This window comes from Schistocerca piceifrons, chromosome 1 (genome assembly GCF_021461385.2).
Source record: "Schistocerca piceifrons isolate TAMUIC-IGC-003096 chromosome 1, iqSchPice1.1, whole genome shotgun sequence".
NCBI classification, from domain to species: domain Eukaryota; kingdom Metazoa; phylum Arthropoda; class Insecta; order Orthoptera; family Acrididae; genus Schistocerca; species Schistocerca piceifrons.
The window spans coordinates 1092969026-1092987336 of record NC_060138.1 but is presented as its reverse complement, the minus strand read 5'-3'; positions in this window follow the sequence as shown (position 1 = coordinate 1092987336).

The window sequence follows — 18311 nt, the reverse complement described above, 5'->3', positions numbered from 1 at the left end:
GAAACAAAATTTCGATGTAGACCACCACGCGCGGTATGTCACAGGTCAGCCGGCTCGTCTGAAATCAAAATTGAGTTGACGTTAGCGAAATATATAAGATTCTTTAGGAGTTGTAGCTCGCTTAAGTTATTTGGACCATTGAAAATAATATGGTTTTCTTCATTGATTTTTCGACTTCGTCGGCCAAGTAAAAATATTTATAGTTGACGGATCGGTATAAAAGTGGTACAGCTCCTAGACAATTTAGTTAGCTTCGTCAGAAACAAAGAAACATGCCAATCGGTTCAGTAGAATTGAAATTTCCATACCGCGTGATTACATATACGCGTTTGAAGTTTTGCCTACATATAAATGCAATATTATGCAACTTACGCTCGATCTGCTATTCCGGATCCATAAACTAGTTCTTCCTCTCCCTCATAGAGAGCGTTCTGCTCAATCTGGGCCATCCTACGCTGCTCCAGAGCCGCTCGTACGGCCGGTGACAAGCCGTTTTCGGCCGGTTGAATTCGGTGGTCATCCGAATGCTTGGCGAACTGCGACGAGTAGAGTCCCAGGGTGACGTCCATCGTTGTCATGGTCTTCAGAATTGCTGAATACCCTTCGTTGAAGCTGATCACTGCCAGGAAAGTCGTAATCTCCACAGTCTTCGCACCAGAATACAAATGCTTGTGGGCTAACTTCCAAACACACGCGTTCAAACTTACATTTGAATTTTGTGTGTTTCCTCCGAAGCACCGGTACAATAACTCGTCCTCAGAAAGAAAAAAACTGCTGCGTGAAAAAATCCGATTTCAGGCAGGTGCATTTTTTGGTCAACCGCGAATAAACATTTCCGTTCCGTATTCGGAATACCCGTTTCAGTGATTGATTCTGAACACTTTTATGGATCCAAAAATGCAATTTAAAAAAAATCGATTTTTTGAACCAAAAGATAGTAAACCTCCCCTTAGAGAGGTTTCACTGAATCCCTCATTATCCCTAACACGTATAACACTGCTGGGTTTCACTGGAATCTCGTGCGACGCTGTGAAGTCTACAGCTATTAAGAACCGCCCTTACAGCGATATTGGATGTGTCCCGTTCCCGAGATAACAAACACGCAAGGTCCCCCGCGGCGGCTGTTTCGCAAGCTACCTCACACACACACACACACACACACACACACACACACACACAGGGCTTGGGATGGGATGGGATGAGCCGCACCCAGCCACCCACACAGAGAGGGCGGAAGCGGCGGACGCCTACAAAGCGGCCACCGGGGGCTGGGTCGCAGGATACGCCACTCCGTGTGTCTGCGTCGGTGCCGGTGCGCACAAAGACAGCGGCACGCAGGCGGGACGCACAGCGCAGCTTCCTGCTGTTTTCACCGCCACTCCACCACACCCGGGACAACAGCGGACAACCCGACTGCTCTGCCCAATATCCACAGTTCCACGCCCACAAGGAATCTGATACAGCCGGCCGGAGTGGCCGTGCGGTTCTAGGCGCTGCAGTCTGGAACCGAGCGACAGCTACGGTTGCAGGTTCGAATCCTGCCTCGGGCATGGATGTGTGTGATGTTCTTAGGTTAGTTAGGTTTAATTAGTTCTAAGTTCTAGGCGACTGATGACCTCAGAAGTTGAGTCGTATAGTGCTCAGAGCCATTTGAATCTGATACAAACACTTTGTCTCCTCTAGTATACTAAGAGTCAACGGAACACTTATAAGATCCGCCCCCCTCCCCCCCCCCCAATCCCCGTTTCCCACCCTCCTGCGAAACTGATGAGTTTGATGTGTCTGGTCAAAATCTATCTCGGCCTCAGCATACCAGGTGTATACAAAAATCCTGACAATTCTGGAATGTTTACTACCCAGACATATCGTGCAGCGCAAAACCTGATAAACCTGAAACAGCAGAACCAGGACACCGCATGGGGTACGGGAAGACTAACGAGCAGAACACGGCAAATGCCGTCATCCGATTTCACCGGAACTTCTATCAGTGGAAGAGGAGTCAAACTAAGCGAACACGTGTCTCTGCTTATCAAAAAGAATTTTCAAATGTGTGTGAAATCTTATGGGACTTAACTGCTAAGGTTATCAGTCTCTAAGCTTACACACTACTTAACCTAAATTATGCTAAGGAAAAAAACACACACACACACACACACGCACACACACACACACACACACACACACACACATGCCCGAGGGAGGACTCGAACCTCCGCCGGGACCAGCCGCACAGTCCACGACTACAGCGCCTAAACCGATCGGCTAATACCGCGCGGACTCTGCTTGTCCGTAGATACAGACCGTTTCTAAAAAGGCGACGGTGAAAGGTTTCAAGCTATTTTCCAGGTCTTTATATGCCTTTTACCGCGCATGTCATTCTCAATGGAGAGAAGTCTTCCGAAGTAAGAGTGATTTCAGGTGTGCCGCAGGGGAGTGTCGTAGGACCGTTGCTATATGACCTTTTAGATAACATCGGAAGTTCACTGAGGCTTTTTGCGGATGATGCTGTAGTATATTAAGAGGTTCTAACAATGGAAAATTGTACTGAAATGCAGGAGGATCTGCAACGAATTGACGCATGGTACAGGGAATGGCAATTGAATCTCAATGTAGACAAGTGCAATGTGCTGCTAATACATACAAAGAAAGATCCTTTATCATTTAGCTACAATATAGCAGGTCAGCAACTGGAAGCAGTTAATTCCATAAATTATCTGGGAGTAGGCATTAGGAGTGATTTAAAGTGGAATGACCATATAAAATTAATCGTCGGTAAAGCAGATGACATTGAAAGAATCCTAAGGAAATGCAGTCCGAAAACAAGGGAAGTAGGTTATAGTACACTTGTTCGCCCACTACTTGAGTACTGCTCACCGGTGTGGGATCCATTCCAGATACGGTTGATAGAAAAGATAGAGAAGATCCAACGGAGAGCAGCGCGCTTCGCTACAGGATCATTTAGTAATCTCGAAAGCGTTACGGAGATGATGAACTCCAGTGGAAGACTCTGCAAGAGAAACGCTCAGTAGCTCGGTACGGGCTTTTGTTGAAATTTCGAGAACATAATTTCACCGAGGAGACCAGCAGTATATTGCTTCCTCCTACGTATATCTTGCGAAGAGTCCATGAGGATAAAATCAGAGAGATTAGAGCCCACACAAAGGCATAACGACAATCTTTCTTTCCACGAACAATACGAGACTGGAATAGAAGGGAGAACCGATACAGGTACTGAAGGCATCCTCCGCCATACACCGTCAGATGATGGCTTGCGGAGTATGGATACAGATATCCTCAGACGAAATGCTGGCTCGGTGGTCAGCGTCGTACTTTATTTATTTTACGCTCCGAGTTCGAAACCCAATTATTCTTTTATTTATTTTATTTTCATTGTTTTTATTGATCTACCCATGCCCGTGAACGGTTACTACGTGAATGTTTCTTAACAAATCAGGGGATACAAAGTTATATTATTTGTAAAATTGGAACTAGATTTCACAGTAAGCATCACACGTTTATTGTGTAATATACGTATGCGTGTATGGTACGTCGAGGGGTTATAATCTTTTTAAATTCTCATATTCCGATATTTAATTTTCGTTTCAGTTGTTATTTTAATTCTTATATTTTACTCTTCAGGAAAATTTGGTGCACTGCCTTTGATGATACCGATCACAGAACAGAAACATTCGAAGCACAGATATTCCAAAAACCACGAAAATCGAGCCCAAGTTTGCCACAGTGCCATTTCTTCATAGGAATCTCTCAGGAAAAAATGTCGTCAAAATTGGTGACGATCTCGCGCGTTAGCAATAATTTCGCGGCAAACCATGCCAAAAGTATCACTTTTCCGAAAACTGGCGTTTGCAATCAAAATCAAGATACACTACAAGAATTTCACCGAAATCAATTTCAAAGACTTTTCTATTCTTTTGTTACATTATTTCATCTGACATACAATTAGTAGATGAATAAGGACAACGTTGTATTAGTATACACTGAAAAACATTCTTGTAGTAATTTTGCACGGACATGGGTATATAAATGAAAAACAAAAATTAAAATAACAATCGGGTTTCAAGAACGGGGCGCAAAATGATAAAAGCCGCGACGCTAACCACTATGCCACCATTTCCTCTGAGTATACCGTCCGGTAACAGGCACATAAAGTGCCTGAAAAAAACCTCGAAAGTTTTGACTGTCGTTGCAGAAACCGTTGAGTATCTGCGGATAAGCTGAGTCACGTGTTCGCTTATTCGGACCCCCTTTTTCACTGAGCGAAGTTTGTGATGTCAGGTTATGGTACTTCTGTTCTCCTCGTAATATTATATCCTTAGTTTTGTCATTGTGAGATTGAGTGATGGAGGAGGCAATACATATTCGCAGACGGATAATCTAATCACAGTTTCCCATACTTTTCCTCTAACAGAGCGCTTTGAGAGTCCTGACAATTTGAACACCTTGTTTATTTGGAAGGTTAATAGAATAAAAAGTTTAAAAAATGAGAACAACTTGTTTTATTCAGTAATTAATTCAATTTCAAATCGTAACTAATAATAAATAAATCATAAAATTTTAGAAAATAAGAAAATGTAAATTGGAAATATGTGGTAAGGTCTTACGCAAACAAACTGCTGAGGTCATCGGTCCCTAAGCCTACACACTATTTAATCTAACTTAAATTAACTTTTAAATTAACTTACTCCCAAGGACAACACACACACCCTTGCACCCTTGCCCGAGGGAGGACTCGAAACTCCGGGGGGGGGGGGGGGGGGGGGGTGTTGCACGGACCGTTACAAGGCGCCTGAGACTGCGCGGCTAGAAAATAAGCTAAGTGACGGTAAAATCGCCGTGTTATTAATAGTTTTTCGCGGAGCACTTAATGCCTTCCCACGGAAGACCAATGTGCGGGTGCAACTCGGTGCTTGTTGCCACTAGACACAGAGAAAAACAATTACGCGGCAGCATACTAGATGGTCCATCTTACTACCAATTTTTGGTTGGCTCCTGGCCACAGGGACATTCGGCAGCAGGACCGGGAGGCCTCGCGCATGCGCAGCATGCCACAGTTCGATTCCCTTTAGGGGGCTCTGAACATGCTACCGGTATCTTCTGTATGCAGCTCGGGCACACATGCACAACTTCCGGACGACGTCCCCGAGACGCAGACCGTCACAATCTGGACAGCGGAAGTTGCCAATTTCAAGAAGCAGCCATCGCTCGACGATGTCGGGCAGTCGACATATTGTGGGATACACAAAATGCGATCCGGCAGCAGACCAGAGAGCAAGATATTGACAATAACCAAGGTTTTAAGTCATAGTTACTAAACATTCGAGATGGAATGCCAGTATGTTGACTGGGCTCCGAAGTGCCTGGAGGCGAAAGATGTCTTGTTGATATGACATGCTCTTGTTCCTTGTTCGGAGACGGAGACGATTACTGTTTTTATCAGCTTGACATAAAACAGCATCTGTGAAGCAATGGTTTGTTACAGTAACATTCCTGAAATGAAGTGCCCACGCAAAGTCCCGACCTGAACCAAATTAAACACCTGTGGGAAGAGTTACGACGCCGACTTGGCTCCAGACGCCAGCGCCCAATGTTACTACCTTCTCTGGTATCGCCTCTTCGTGAATAATGGGCATTCCTCCACGGACATTCGGACACCACACTGGAAGTGTCCCCAGCGGAGTTCAAGATGCAATAAAGACGAACAGTGGATACATCCCATAGTAATACGTTACCGGATACTTCTGATCACATAGTGCATTGGAAGTATACCTAGTTTCCTTTGTGCCACAGGGCGCAACAGAGATCGTTCCGTGTTGCAAGCTCCTCGGCCACTACAACGTTTGTTTACTTTGATGCACCGTAAATTTTATCTGCGTACGCCTAACAGCCTGAGGCTACAGATAAAAATTGAAGACAGCCAGGCTCTAATACGCTACGACAAACTGTACATCAGTCTTCTTAACAGAACATTAGCAAATTTAATTTAGGCTAGGAGCCACTATTTCAGGCCGGCCGCTGTGGTCGAGCGGTTCTACGCACTTTAGTCTGGAACCGCGCGACCGCTACGGTCGCAGGTTCGAATCCTGACTCTGGCATGGATGTGTGTGATGTCCTTAGGTTAGTTAGGTTTAAGTAGTTCTAAGGCCTAGGGGACTGATGACCTCCGATGTTAAGTGCCATAGTGCTCAGAGCCATTTGAACAACTATTTCACTAGGTGCTGAAAACCAGCAGCGTAATATTTTTTGGGCTTGCTTTGGAACCAAACGACGACTTGTGGCTGCTCAGCAGGACTCCCTTAATGGGAGACGATGTCCTCCAGCCGTCTCAGGAGCGTGGGGTCTTCAGCAGCAGCAGTTGAGCCACCTTGACCGGACAGCTGCGGACAAATTGCGGCAGTCAAGGACTACACGTGCTGGTCGCTTGTGGCGGCCGTGAAGGCCAGCCCGTTGCAGGTTGGCCACCTCCGGAACGCTTGGACACTTCTGCGTCACCGCTGGGAACATCACAGGGACCCACCTCACCGCAGCAAAGTTCCTACCGCCCGCCATAAAAAGCAGTACAGTAGACTAGTAGAGCGTCGATTATCCGAACGTCGGTCAACCGAACGACCGCTTAACCGAACTGTGTACTCGCTCTCACCTGTTACTCTCCCACCCTACCGTCCATCATCCCCCTCACTCACAAACCAAGTTTCCCACAGTAACCTCCGCACTGTGCCACCGCTGGCGGAACATTGCTTCTAATGGGGCCTTCACAAGGCGCTGCTGACCGGCCACGCAGCCAGTCGCTGTGTTTCAACAATCAGCACACTTCTGTCGGCTTTGCACTGGCAGTAGAAGTAGCGGCAGTATCAAAGCTGTTCACAGCAACAGCTGCGCCAGCTTAGAGTTGAGGCGTGCCGCTCCGCGCAGTTTGAAGGATTGCGCGCCCCCAAGAAGAGCTTCTCACTGTGCAGTCACCTTCTGTTCTCTGTTACGACCACTCGTGTGCTGCTGCGTGAAGAAGTGAACTTGACGATACAAAATGCTTAAACGTAAACGTTAAGATACTGCCTTGGGATGGTTTGAAGACCAAGATGAAAGTGCCCAGTTTCAGATAGCTGTAATGAAAGAAGTACGTGACTTAGCTGCTCGCAAGCGTATAGGCTTGCTTAGGCAGACCAAAATAAAGGATTTTTTAAACGTTAATTTTGTGTACTGTGTGTATTGTTCATGCAAAATGCGTATGTAATATGTATATATTTTTGTTTAATAAACTGTGCCACATACTGTATTTTCCTACTGAAGTTGCCTTTGTATGTTACTTTGTAATACTAAAAGAGATGCCTGTTTTTATGAAAAAATTTACTGTACAGTAAATCTTTTAAGCAAATAAACATGTACAGTTCGATTATCTGAACAAACCAGTTTTCCGAACACCCATGTCCCCCAATTACTTTGGATAATCGACGCTCTACGGTACTTTGCTTGTTGCTTCCCATTAGGAGGTATTTGACACGCCTGATAGCGGTGAGTATCAATATTCGAGCACATCTAATAATGCCATCTATAATTATTCGACGAAACATACTAACGTGACACTGATGCTTAGGCCAAGCAGTACAAACAAGCAAGTTCGAAAAGTATACATTACGAGTAAATACAGGGTGTTCGGAAATTCCCGTTACAATCTTCTAGCACTTTTAGTACACGATATTTTGAACAACAACCCTTTTCAGGAAATGTAACGTTTCCGTGCTAGGGCCGTTTGAGTACATGTTTTCTGGGCAGTCGTGGTGGGGGAGGTTTCTCTGATCGGCTGATGTCATTTGAGGTCCATCTTACTTGTGTGATCCGGTTCGAGCCTCATTCACGTTGCAAGTAGGCTGTTTACGTTTTTATGTTCGTAAACGCCACGTAGCGCTCTGTATGAAAATATTGACTGCGCTGTGTCTGTGGCTGGTTGGACTCATATTCACTTGTGTAGTGTTCGGCAGTTGGATGTGAATAGCGCGTAGCGTTGTGCAGTTGGAGGTGAGCCGCCAGCAGTGGTGGATGTGGAGAGAGAGATGCCGGAGTTTTGAGAGGTTACTATAAGCGGACGATCTGGACGTGTGTCCGCCAGAAAAAGGAAATTTGTAGAGATGGATGTCATGAATTGATAGATATATACGGCTTTTGAACACTATTAACGTAAATACTTTGCTCTCTATCAAAATTTTTCATTTGCTAACTACGTCTATCTGTAGTTAGTGCCTTCACTAGTTAGAATCTATTATTTAGCGACGGTCGGAGTGGCCGAGCGGCTCTAGGCGCTACAGTCTGGAACCGCGCGACCGCTACGGTCGCAGGTTCGAATCCTGCCTCGGGCATGGATGAGTGTGATGTCCTTAGGTCAGTTAGGTTTAAGTAGTTCTAAGTTGATGACCTCAGAAGTTGAGTCCCATAGTGCTCAGAGCCATTTGAACCATTTTTTATTTAGCTGGCAGTATTGGCGCTCGCTGTATTGCAGTAGTTCGAGTAACGAAGATTTTTGTGAGGTAAGTGATTCATGAAAGGTATAGATTATTGTTAGTCACGGCCCTTCTTTTGTAGGGATTATTGAACGTCAGATTGCGTAGCGCTAAAAATAGTGTGTGTCAATTTAGTGATGATCAGAATAAGTAAAGAGAAAGCTGTTTGAAAACGTTGAGTTTTGCTCAGCTGTTTGAAAATCAAATAACGCAGAAGTTTACGAGCACACTCATTCATAATTTTTCTAAGGGGACGTTAGAACTCATTATCTCAAAATGCCACTGTGTAATCTCAAATAGCAACAGTGAACTACAAATAAAAATTGAAAATCGATATATAAACCCGTAGTAACCGGAATATCAACATGCAAAAGAAAAACGTTACGAACTCAAGCTCCAGCCTACTAGTCTGACGTTGGCCGCAAATAAAAGTAATATGTGTTTAACAAGAATGCTCATTGTTTGAGAGCAGCTTTTTTTCATCCAACAACTTCACAATTTTTGAGCTCAGAATTTTCTCTAGAATCCGGCAACAGTCGGAGCGCACCTGTATTGATCTGTAGTTCAATGCATCGGATGTTTTACCCTTTTTATTGTAAACAGGGATGATCTGTGTTCTTTCACAGGCACGCGGGACTTCTCGTTGTGCGAGAGATCTTCGATAACAATGAGCTACTAAACGAACTGATTCTCCAGCATGTTCAGTGAAGTTCTCTGACGCACGGAGTTCGGCAGCGGCGGTTGCCGCCGCCCGTCCCAAAAGCCAGCGCGCACTCCGTGACGTCACAGCGGGCGGCGCCATCAATATTTGGGGTGGACACGGTCGCTAATGGACGGCGGTCGTTCTGGTCTGAGCAGCCGGCAGCGAGAACCTAGCCCGTGGCAGCCGCAGCCAGCGCCTCTGCTGTTTTATGCACGCCGGCCATTACCGCGGCGATGTCGCCGGCCCATGCATTATTCTCGGGGAATAAAACCACCCGACAGCCCACGTACGTACAACATTCAGGCGGCCGTTCATATTTCCAGCTCGCGAGATGCGGCAGACGGCTGCCACACGCATACTAGGTCACTTTTTCCGCTGAGGTATGGGACCGTCTGTGTCTAACTACGAGGCGCCGCGGAACGAAATGCCGAGCAAACGTATTTCAGGAAGATCGATAGTCCATGATAACAGTGCTGTACCCGTCGATCGCCGACGACCAGTCGATCAGCAAGACTTAATGAGTCGATCTTTCAAAGTCTTTGTGCAAAATCTATTTAATTTTTTTTTTACAATACCAGTTTGTTCACAACGAATGTTCGCACAGTATTTGTAGGGAATACACAAAATCTGCGCCCACTGAAATTTGTGCCCCACCAGAAATCTGTGAAACCTGCGTCCAATACTTGCTCCCTTTGTGTCACGTCCTATCTGCGCCCGGACTGTCGAATTACTAGAAGCTATCTGCTCCTCATACACGGCCGAAATATGGCCCTATAGACCACCTCTACCACAATAGCCAACTGTCTGAAAGAACGGCCTTAATACCGCTCTAGCTGTCGTTGAAGTAACATAGTGTGACTTGTGTATTTCTGTCACAATAATTGCGATATGGTAGTTTCTACCACCAGATCTGGACGTTTCTACGACCATTCACGGTAAGCCACGTTGCAAGTACGACGGCTATTCTTACATAGTGAAGAGAACGAAAGAAGACCGAACTGTGACGTGGCGCTCTTCAAGGAAGAAAGCAAACCACTGCCGAGGAATTCTTAAAACCAAGGACACGACGGTGCTTTTTTCACTTTGAGGGTCAATATGGCGCTCCGGATGACGCTCGGCTGAAGTAAGGAGGACTTTGAAGGCAAAGGAAAGGGTAGCAGAGAAGAGACTTCTATGTCTTAACTATATTTACAGTAGCTGTGTTCCTGCATAATCGAGATTATATGATTCTGTCACTAAAATGCTAGAGCAGCAACCAACGAAGAGAACTTAACACTGCCAGCGGGCAAAAATCACAGTGAAATGAGAGATCCGTAAACAACAGAAGAAATTTAGCTCAAAGCAGAGTTACTAGCTATGAGTGCTGGCAGCAGTTTTCTGTTAAACCACAACAAATTAGGAGAAGGATAATAGTTTTTAGCGGAAGAGCAGGCAGAGGTGCCTTACGAAGTAAACAAGACCTACGGATATGAAACTTCCTGGGAGATTAAAACTGTGTGCCGGACCGAGACTCGAACTCGGGACTTTTGCCCTTCGCCGGCAAGTGCTCTACCAACTGAGCTACCCTAGCACGACTCACGTCCCGCCCTCACACCTTTACTTCCGCCAGTACCTCGTCTCCTACCTTCCAAACTTCACAGAAGCTCTCCTGCAGCCGTGAAAGAAACAAATCTAGGTCACATTGCACAACGTTTTGCGCTTAGACGAACTAATAAAAAAAGAAAGATGTCCTGAGCGATGTGCCTATGGATAAATTAAAGCGAAATCGGTCGAAAAAGTAGAAGCTCCAAGAAATGTGAAGTTAGCTTTTTATATCTCCTGGTAACAACACTGCTTTTCAATAGTTTACAAATCGAGGGCAAATTTGACGATTGTTTGTGTTTTGTCGTCACTCATCGTGATGCACTTCAGCTTGTTTTTCTGCTACAACTACAGGATCAAACTGGCTATAAACTTCTTAGTTTAACTGTGCGTTACTAAGTCAGTGGTGATCATGGTAAACAACCGATTGAACAACAGCTGCAGTATACATAGCATAAGTAGCCTTCGGGTTTTACACCATTGTCACATTGCCTAAGTTTTGGTGATGTCCAGAATAAACTTCCTGAGAGTTTTTTGAAGTAGATTCATGTTATGGATAATTATGAATATGTTTTTATTGCGTAACGCTACTGATGTGCTAGTTTAATTCTAGTTTAAGGTCTAGCGCACTTTGTGTTAGCTTAGTTTGCATTTAATCTGGAACATTAATGTACAAAAGAAAGAATGTATGTGTTGGTATGGTCCATGGTGGCTAAACCACTGCTGGTTCCTTTTACAGTGAAAAAATTGGCACCCCCATCACCATAGGTGCCGCGCCCGAGATCTGTACAACAGTAGCCATGGGTTTCTTCGCCACAGGTTCCCAAACGCGATAAGCATTTCTTTACACAGGATCCCAAGCTGATGATATATTTCTATAAGCGTCACAAACCAAAGGTAGAAGAAATCTCTTTTAGGATCCTACGCGTATGTCCATTTGAAGGAACTCTAATTTTTACAAAAAAAATGGTTCAAATGGTTCTGTGCACTATGGGACTTAACGTCTACGGTCATCAGTCCCCTAGAACTTAGAACTACCTAAACCTAACTAACCTAAGGACATCACACACATCCATGCCCGAGGTAGAATTAGAACCTGCGACCGTAGCAGTCGCGCGGTTCCGGACTGAAGCGCCTAGAACCGCTTGGCCACCGAGGCCGGCGAATATTTTTAACAAGTTCCATTGATTTGCTGCAGAATGTTACGAGGAAAACTATACAGCCGGCCAGATGATGTCGCTAAAGGGACTGTTTGGGAAGAACTATTGGTAAGACAAAACCCTCAAAATTACACTCTTCAAATGTGATTACCTAAAATTATTAGAACCACAAAAATGAGAAAACTATTGTTTTTACTGGGCTCATTACTGCACTTATTTTCTTTTATAAAAAGGGATTTGTTGAGACGAATGCTATAGAGATGCCTAAAAAAGAAAAAAAAGACTACTTACTTGCCGTTTTTTCTGCCTCGAGCTCATTTCCTAGTTATCAGGACTTTTGCCATTATCTTCCACAGAAAATACTGAACAACTGTAGAACAAAATAAAAGATGTCAGATTTGAGTACTAGCGGAATACGGACCCATTTTCAATGGACCCGACCTTGGTCTTTTTTCACGGTCTTTAATGCACTCATTCTAAAACCAAATGTAGTTTTATAGGTCGTTTAGGACATGGTGTTTCTAATGAGAAATGTTTAAAAGAGTTTGCAGAAGACTTTCTTGTAAATGTGGGCCAAAAATAGCCACGGAACCCGGGCGTGGGGCTGTGTAATATGAAGTGGTAAGAGCCTGCAAGAATTCTCATTCAATGAAGGATTCATTGTAGGGTTCAGCTTGGCGCACGTTGAAACAGAGGGAGCCTGTTCAACTCGGTGTTGCTGCCAGAGAAAGATAGTGAGATAGGAAGTGGACGATGATGCTGTCGCAAAGTGCGTCGCGAGATGTTCTGCGAAGACCAGTGGACCTGTACACAGAGCATCCTGGAGGATCAGTCCCTGGACAGCTGACTGTCGCTGGCGGCCCACAAGGCTACGGAGCTTCGACCAAACCTACGGTGAAGAGGCATACGTCCCCAGAGAGGAAACATAGCGCTCACAGCATTCTTTTTTACTCCGCTTAATAAGGTAGCGAACCTTATCGCGGAGACGCTTAAAAGCTGAGAGAGTTGTCAGTGAAGCGTGTCATTTAAATCACTGCAGCGCCAGTCGTCAGTCCTGGACAGCGACTGCTACTTCCTTGGTCCACCACGGTCGACCCTGTGGATAGGGGGACAGCAGTGCCAGCAGGATGAAGAATGGTGGCAGAGACTTCTTGCACGACCGCATTAGTGCAATTCGAGAGAGAGGTGTCGAAGTCGAAATGCCCTGTGGAATGCCCAACGTGGGGCCTGTCTGCCTGGCGGCGGCAGGGGAACGATAGAGTCACTGGAAATTGGTCACTATCACGAAGATCATAACTGGTTGACCAATGTAGAACACGAGAGCCGGAGAGGAGATCGTGAGATCTATACCAGTAAAGGAGCCATGAATGGCATTAAAGTGAGTAGGAGAGCCGTCATTGAGTAGACACAAACGTGTCTGTAATAAGTTTGTCAATAAGAAGACCCATACCCGTCGAAGTGACACTCCCCCATAGGAGGTGATGTGCACTTGTAACAACTACGACACTGTACTATTGTACAGGTAAGTAATTCTTTTCATCTGATTTTACGATTAACTTGTGTAATTGATGTTTTTATTTCATTTCTTTTTGTTTCATGCCATTATGTTAAGAAAACTGTAAATAAGTTTCAATGTGAATATTAATGTTCATGTCAAATGTCAAGTAATATTGTAATAGAATTGAAATGTAAGAAATGTTGAGACTGTTGTAAGATGTTTACTATTGTAACTGTGCGTCTGGTCCAAGCGTAGGCAATGTGTTAGGATATGTAGAATGCAAAAATACCCGGTCTGTCAGGGAGCGGTAAAAGGTGGATGGCAGGCGAGCGCTGGAAAATGCGCGCGGGAACTGCACGGCACAACGGACACAGTAGTAGTTGGAGTTTGGCACTGGTTTGAGCAACACCTTCTGGAGCGAGGAGGCTCTCCTGGAAGACATAGCTTCACTGAGCCTCGGGTATGCCGTTCCAACGCTCACACAGCATGGCAAAATTCCATAGGCACTAAATTGAAAAGTACTGCGACGTTAAGAAGAATTAAAGTGCCGATGCATCAAGAGCCACAGCTGTGGTTGTATGTGTGCTCTGTGCCTCGCCATCTTGCCGCCCGCCAACCGCCCCATCGATACTACCAGGTTGAAACTTTTAGTACTGTATTCGTATGGATCAGAGAGTAAACTGTGTTTGTTTGGTGCAGTAATAACTTAAATTTTACCAGAACTTTTCCATCATTCAATTATCCTCACAACTAACCTAGAAGGGTCCTTTCCAAACGTTGTGCAATCCGAGTGTCCCGAAATGAAAATTAAAAATAGTGTTAATAATAATTATTTGCAGAACTAACTATATTTGAATAGTGTTTAAAGAAATGTTTTGTTAATGAACCAGTAAATGAATAGCGAAGGTCTAACGAAGTCGAAAGATAACTTTAGTACTGATATAGTAATGAAGTTTATTATTTCGAGACAGATTTAAAAGCATTTAAATGAGCAGTAAATAAGATGAAAAGAGTAGTAACTTATATACTGGAAATTTGAAAAGCGTAGTAACTTATATACTGGAAATCTCCAGTGATCATTTTTTCTAAATACAGCGATCATAACAGTTTTAGGGTCTCCCCCCCCCCCCCCCCCTCATTCATTTGAATTCTGAAGTGTTCTAAATTTGTTTGACCAGCAAAAGTTAAAGTCAATATAAAAGTCAAAATTTATCAGTGTTTTATCTTTATCAAAATTGACATTTCGTTTGTGGCATGAAAGTACAATTTCTAGGGTAACCTATGCCCGATTTTAATCAGATTAATAGACAGTATAAAGTTTTGTAGTAAACATTATAGTGTTGTGTTATGTATTCATGATTTTCCATATCAGTACAGAACGTAAAGCTATCAGTTCAATAGATTTTCTGGTTCTAAAATTCTACTATATTATGCAGTGTTACAACTTGTTGTTTTGCATGAATATATACCAACTTGTACAGGGAAGCAACTCAGTTAATGCCTAATTAGGCTGGCGACCGTATTATTGCCACATTGGTAGCATCTTCTGGTTTGCTTTTGGCCTATCCCGACGTGTAATTGCATTTCAAACTTACTTGACGGATCATTGTTATTACGGATTGGATGTAAGTCTGATTTGCCACCATTCAGGTACACGCGGTCGATATCTATGCGAAAATCCTTTCTCATAATGTGAATCCCGCTCACTTACCATAGCACAGGCTTTAACGAGTACTGTGTCAGGGATTACACAGTGAAGTCCCAGAGGAGGAGAGACGGCGGCGAGAGCTTGTGTGTTAAGGTGGACTCTAACCGCTATTGCTTCCAGGTTGGTACGAAGGGGGATCCAAAGTGCAGACCCCTCCAGATGCTATGTCGGGGCAGACCGGTTTCGACGGAACGTCCAATAACACACGGAAGTGCTTTTCTTGAAGAGGATGACAGAAAGCAGAATAATAGGAAACATGTTGTTGTATTTCCCGCAGGTGACGATAATATCTATTGCAATTCCACTGGATTGTCGTGTGGTGAGAACCCAGGTTTGATATAAAGACGACGACTCAGTCGGTAGTCGCCGACAATGATGGGGCGACATCCATGAATGTCAGTCTCAGGTTGCAAGGCGAGAGATGGCACGTCCGGGTGCACAGTGGCTGGCCCCACCACATGGACTGGCTACACACGCTGGTGACCTAGCGGGGTGGAGGGGACTTGTGTACGTAGTTCCGCGTAGTCAGCGCGTACACAACTTTCCCACTAGAGCGCCTCCCGCTAAGCACAACAGCGCAGGCGCAGCACTCGTCCGTCTCCGCACTACGAGATGGCTCTGCCTTAGAGACGGACCAAATTCTGCTTCCGCCGATCCGCGTATTAATATGTAACGCAGCCAGTGAGATTGCTGCTAACGTAGAACCTTTTCTCCTCGCGGATCACACTCGCGCAGTGATACATGAACGCGCGAGGTATTATAACGAGTGTACAGACCTCCGATTAGGCAGTCTGCATTTGTCTGCACCAGTCTGTACGAGTTCTACATTTGTCTGTACCAGTCTATAGTCAAGTTTCAGTCCGCGCCTAATAAGATTACCATATTCCTGTACATAGCCCTGAAGATAAATGTACAGACAGTTTTGTCAAGTATCAGAGATATATGTGAGAATAAGATTAATGTACCAATACCAAAGGAACTTCAGATTGTCAATTGTAAATAGCATCCAGAACCAAGTTAAGTAATTTTTATGCTTGTTATTATTTTAATAAATGTGTGTGAAAATTAACCAAGTTCTGTTTAAAGTTGGTCACCGTCAATCTGCTACTCTAAGCGTGCAAGTGGCATTTCTATCGTCTGACCTAACGGCATAGCATAACCAATGAGGAGGTATTGAATAGAATTGGGGGATAAGAGGAGTTTGTGGCACAACTTGACAAGAAGAAGGGACCGGTTGGTAGGACATGTTCTGAGGCATCAAGGGATCACAAATTTAGCATTGGAGGCCAGCGTGGAGGGTAAAAATCGTAGAAGGAGATCAAGAGATGAATACACTAAGCAGATTCAGAATGATGTAGGTTGCAGTAAGTACTGGGAGATGAAGCTTGCACAGGATAGAGTAGCATGGAGAGCTGCATCAAACCAGTCACAGGACTGAAAACAACAACGGCAGAAGATAAACACGCCATGATAAGACTACGAGACATAATGCTGACACTCGCCTACTTCGTTAGAGCGACAAGTCAAATAATCTGATGGTGTGTGTACTGAAGGTCTTACAGTACGCACACCACAGGGCTTACGGTGGGGAAGGAAGGGGAAGAGCAATCCACGCCGTAGACGCTAGGAAGTGAATTCTTCACATGGCTCACTCTAAAAACATAGAATTTAGTAGTGGTGATCAAACCCCAATCGTGGACCTGAACACCAAAACGAATGAAAGAGAAAAGGCAGGTGGAACAAAATTGCAAGCCATACAAGGGAATCAGGTGGATAGGGTCGACATGAATCAGAATACCGAGACGGGGTAAGGAGGGGACAGCAGCGAGGGAGCGATGATAGGGAGGGAGGATCACAGTGAAGGAAACGCAGGCGAACAGACGTGGCGGCTGTGGGTGAGGGGACGGCCTGTGTGTCGCTGTCTGCTCTCCCGTTACACGGACGGCCCTCTCGCGCTCACAGCTCGCTGCTGATGCGCGCAGCGGCGTCGGGTTGCGCAACACTGCATCGCAGAGGAGAATGCGCCCGCGTAACGACGGGCGCCCGCAGGTAGGCGGCTCGCCATGGAGCTTCTGATGCAACGTCCTACCTCACTGGTTAGACAATTTGTTACGTATATGGCAAGAGTGCGTACGTTCTGCACAGCAAAGCAAGTATAAGCTAAAAATTATTCGATTCCATTATGGCAGGGTGCCACAGCAACCAATTTAGAATTATTTCAGTATAAAAACAGTCTTGGTTGCGAAATCATTTACTGTCAATGACGCGTTTCACCCTTTTGGGGCGTCATGAGATTAAGGGGTTTATGCAATATGCTGTACATGAAATCACGCAGCGACTAGCCTTCGCAACGCTCTAAAGTCATGTTCAGTTGGTCTGTATCCTTACACTGCCGTAAACAAGGCAGGTGGGAATGCACTAACAAATGGGGTTGGCCCTGTAACGTATATTGACGTGGAACAAATGTGACGTACGCATCCAACGAGCACGTTGATATTATGCTGATGCTCGGCGAATGCTGACATGTTACCGATACCGTGGCTCGTCTCGTGAGCTACCCTGCTCGAAGAGCTCGCACCGGCCATTACGTTCTTTCATGCTGAATGACAACGTTGAGAAATAAGTAGTTTGAGAAGGGCCAGCAATAATAGGCGAATGGCAGCAAGAGGTGAGGGCAGGCTATAGAAGTCTTTAGCTGCAATGCACCATGCCCTGCATGTAAGCTTACGAGAAGTTGCTTGAGTCACTGGTATGAACCTGACTGCGGTGTGACGAGTAGAATCACACCTACCACCTGCCATTGACAAAGGAGCTCCATAGGCACGATTTCAATCGGAGAGTTACTTCCTGCGAATGGATCCTGAATAATTTCACTCTGGACGCCTTTGAAAGTGTTACGTTCTCCGATGAATCCACGTTCACATATTATGGATCAAGGAACCGTTGTAATACGCATGACTGCCCTAAGTGGATACGTCGTATCGCTCGACAAAGGAGGTGGTCCACTACTTGTGGTGTGGAATCCGTTCACATGAAATCGTCGATCCACACTTCTTCGCGGGTAATCTTGACAGGTGAGTTGTATCGATCTTTTACGGTGAACTGTTTAGGTGCTGTCCTTGAAAATGTCAGTGTAGACATGGCAGGCACA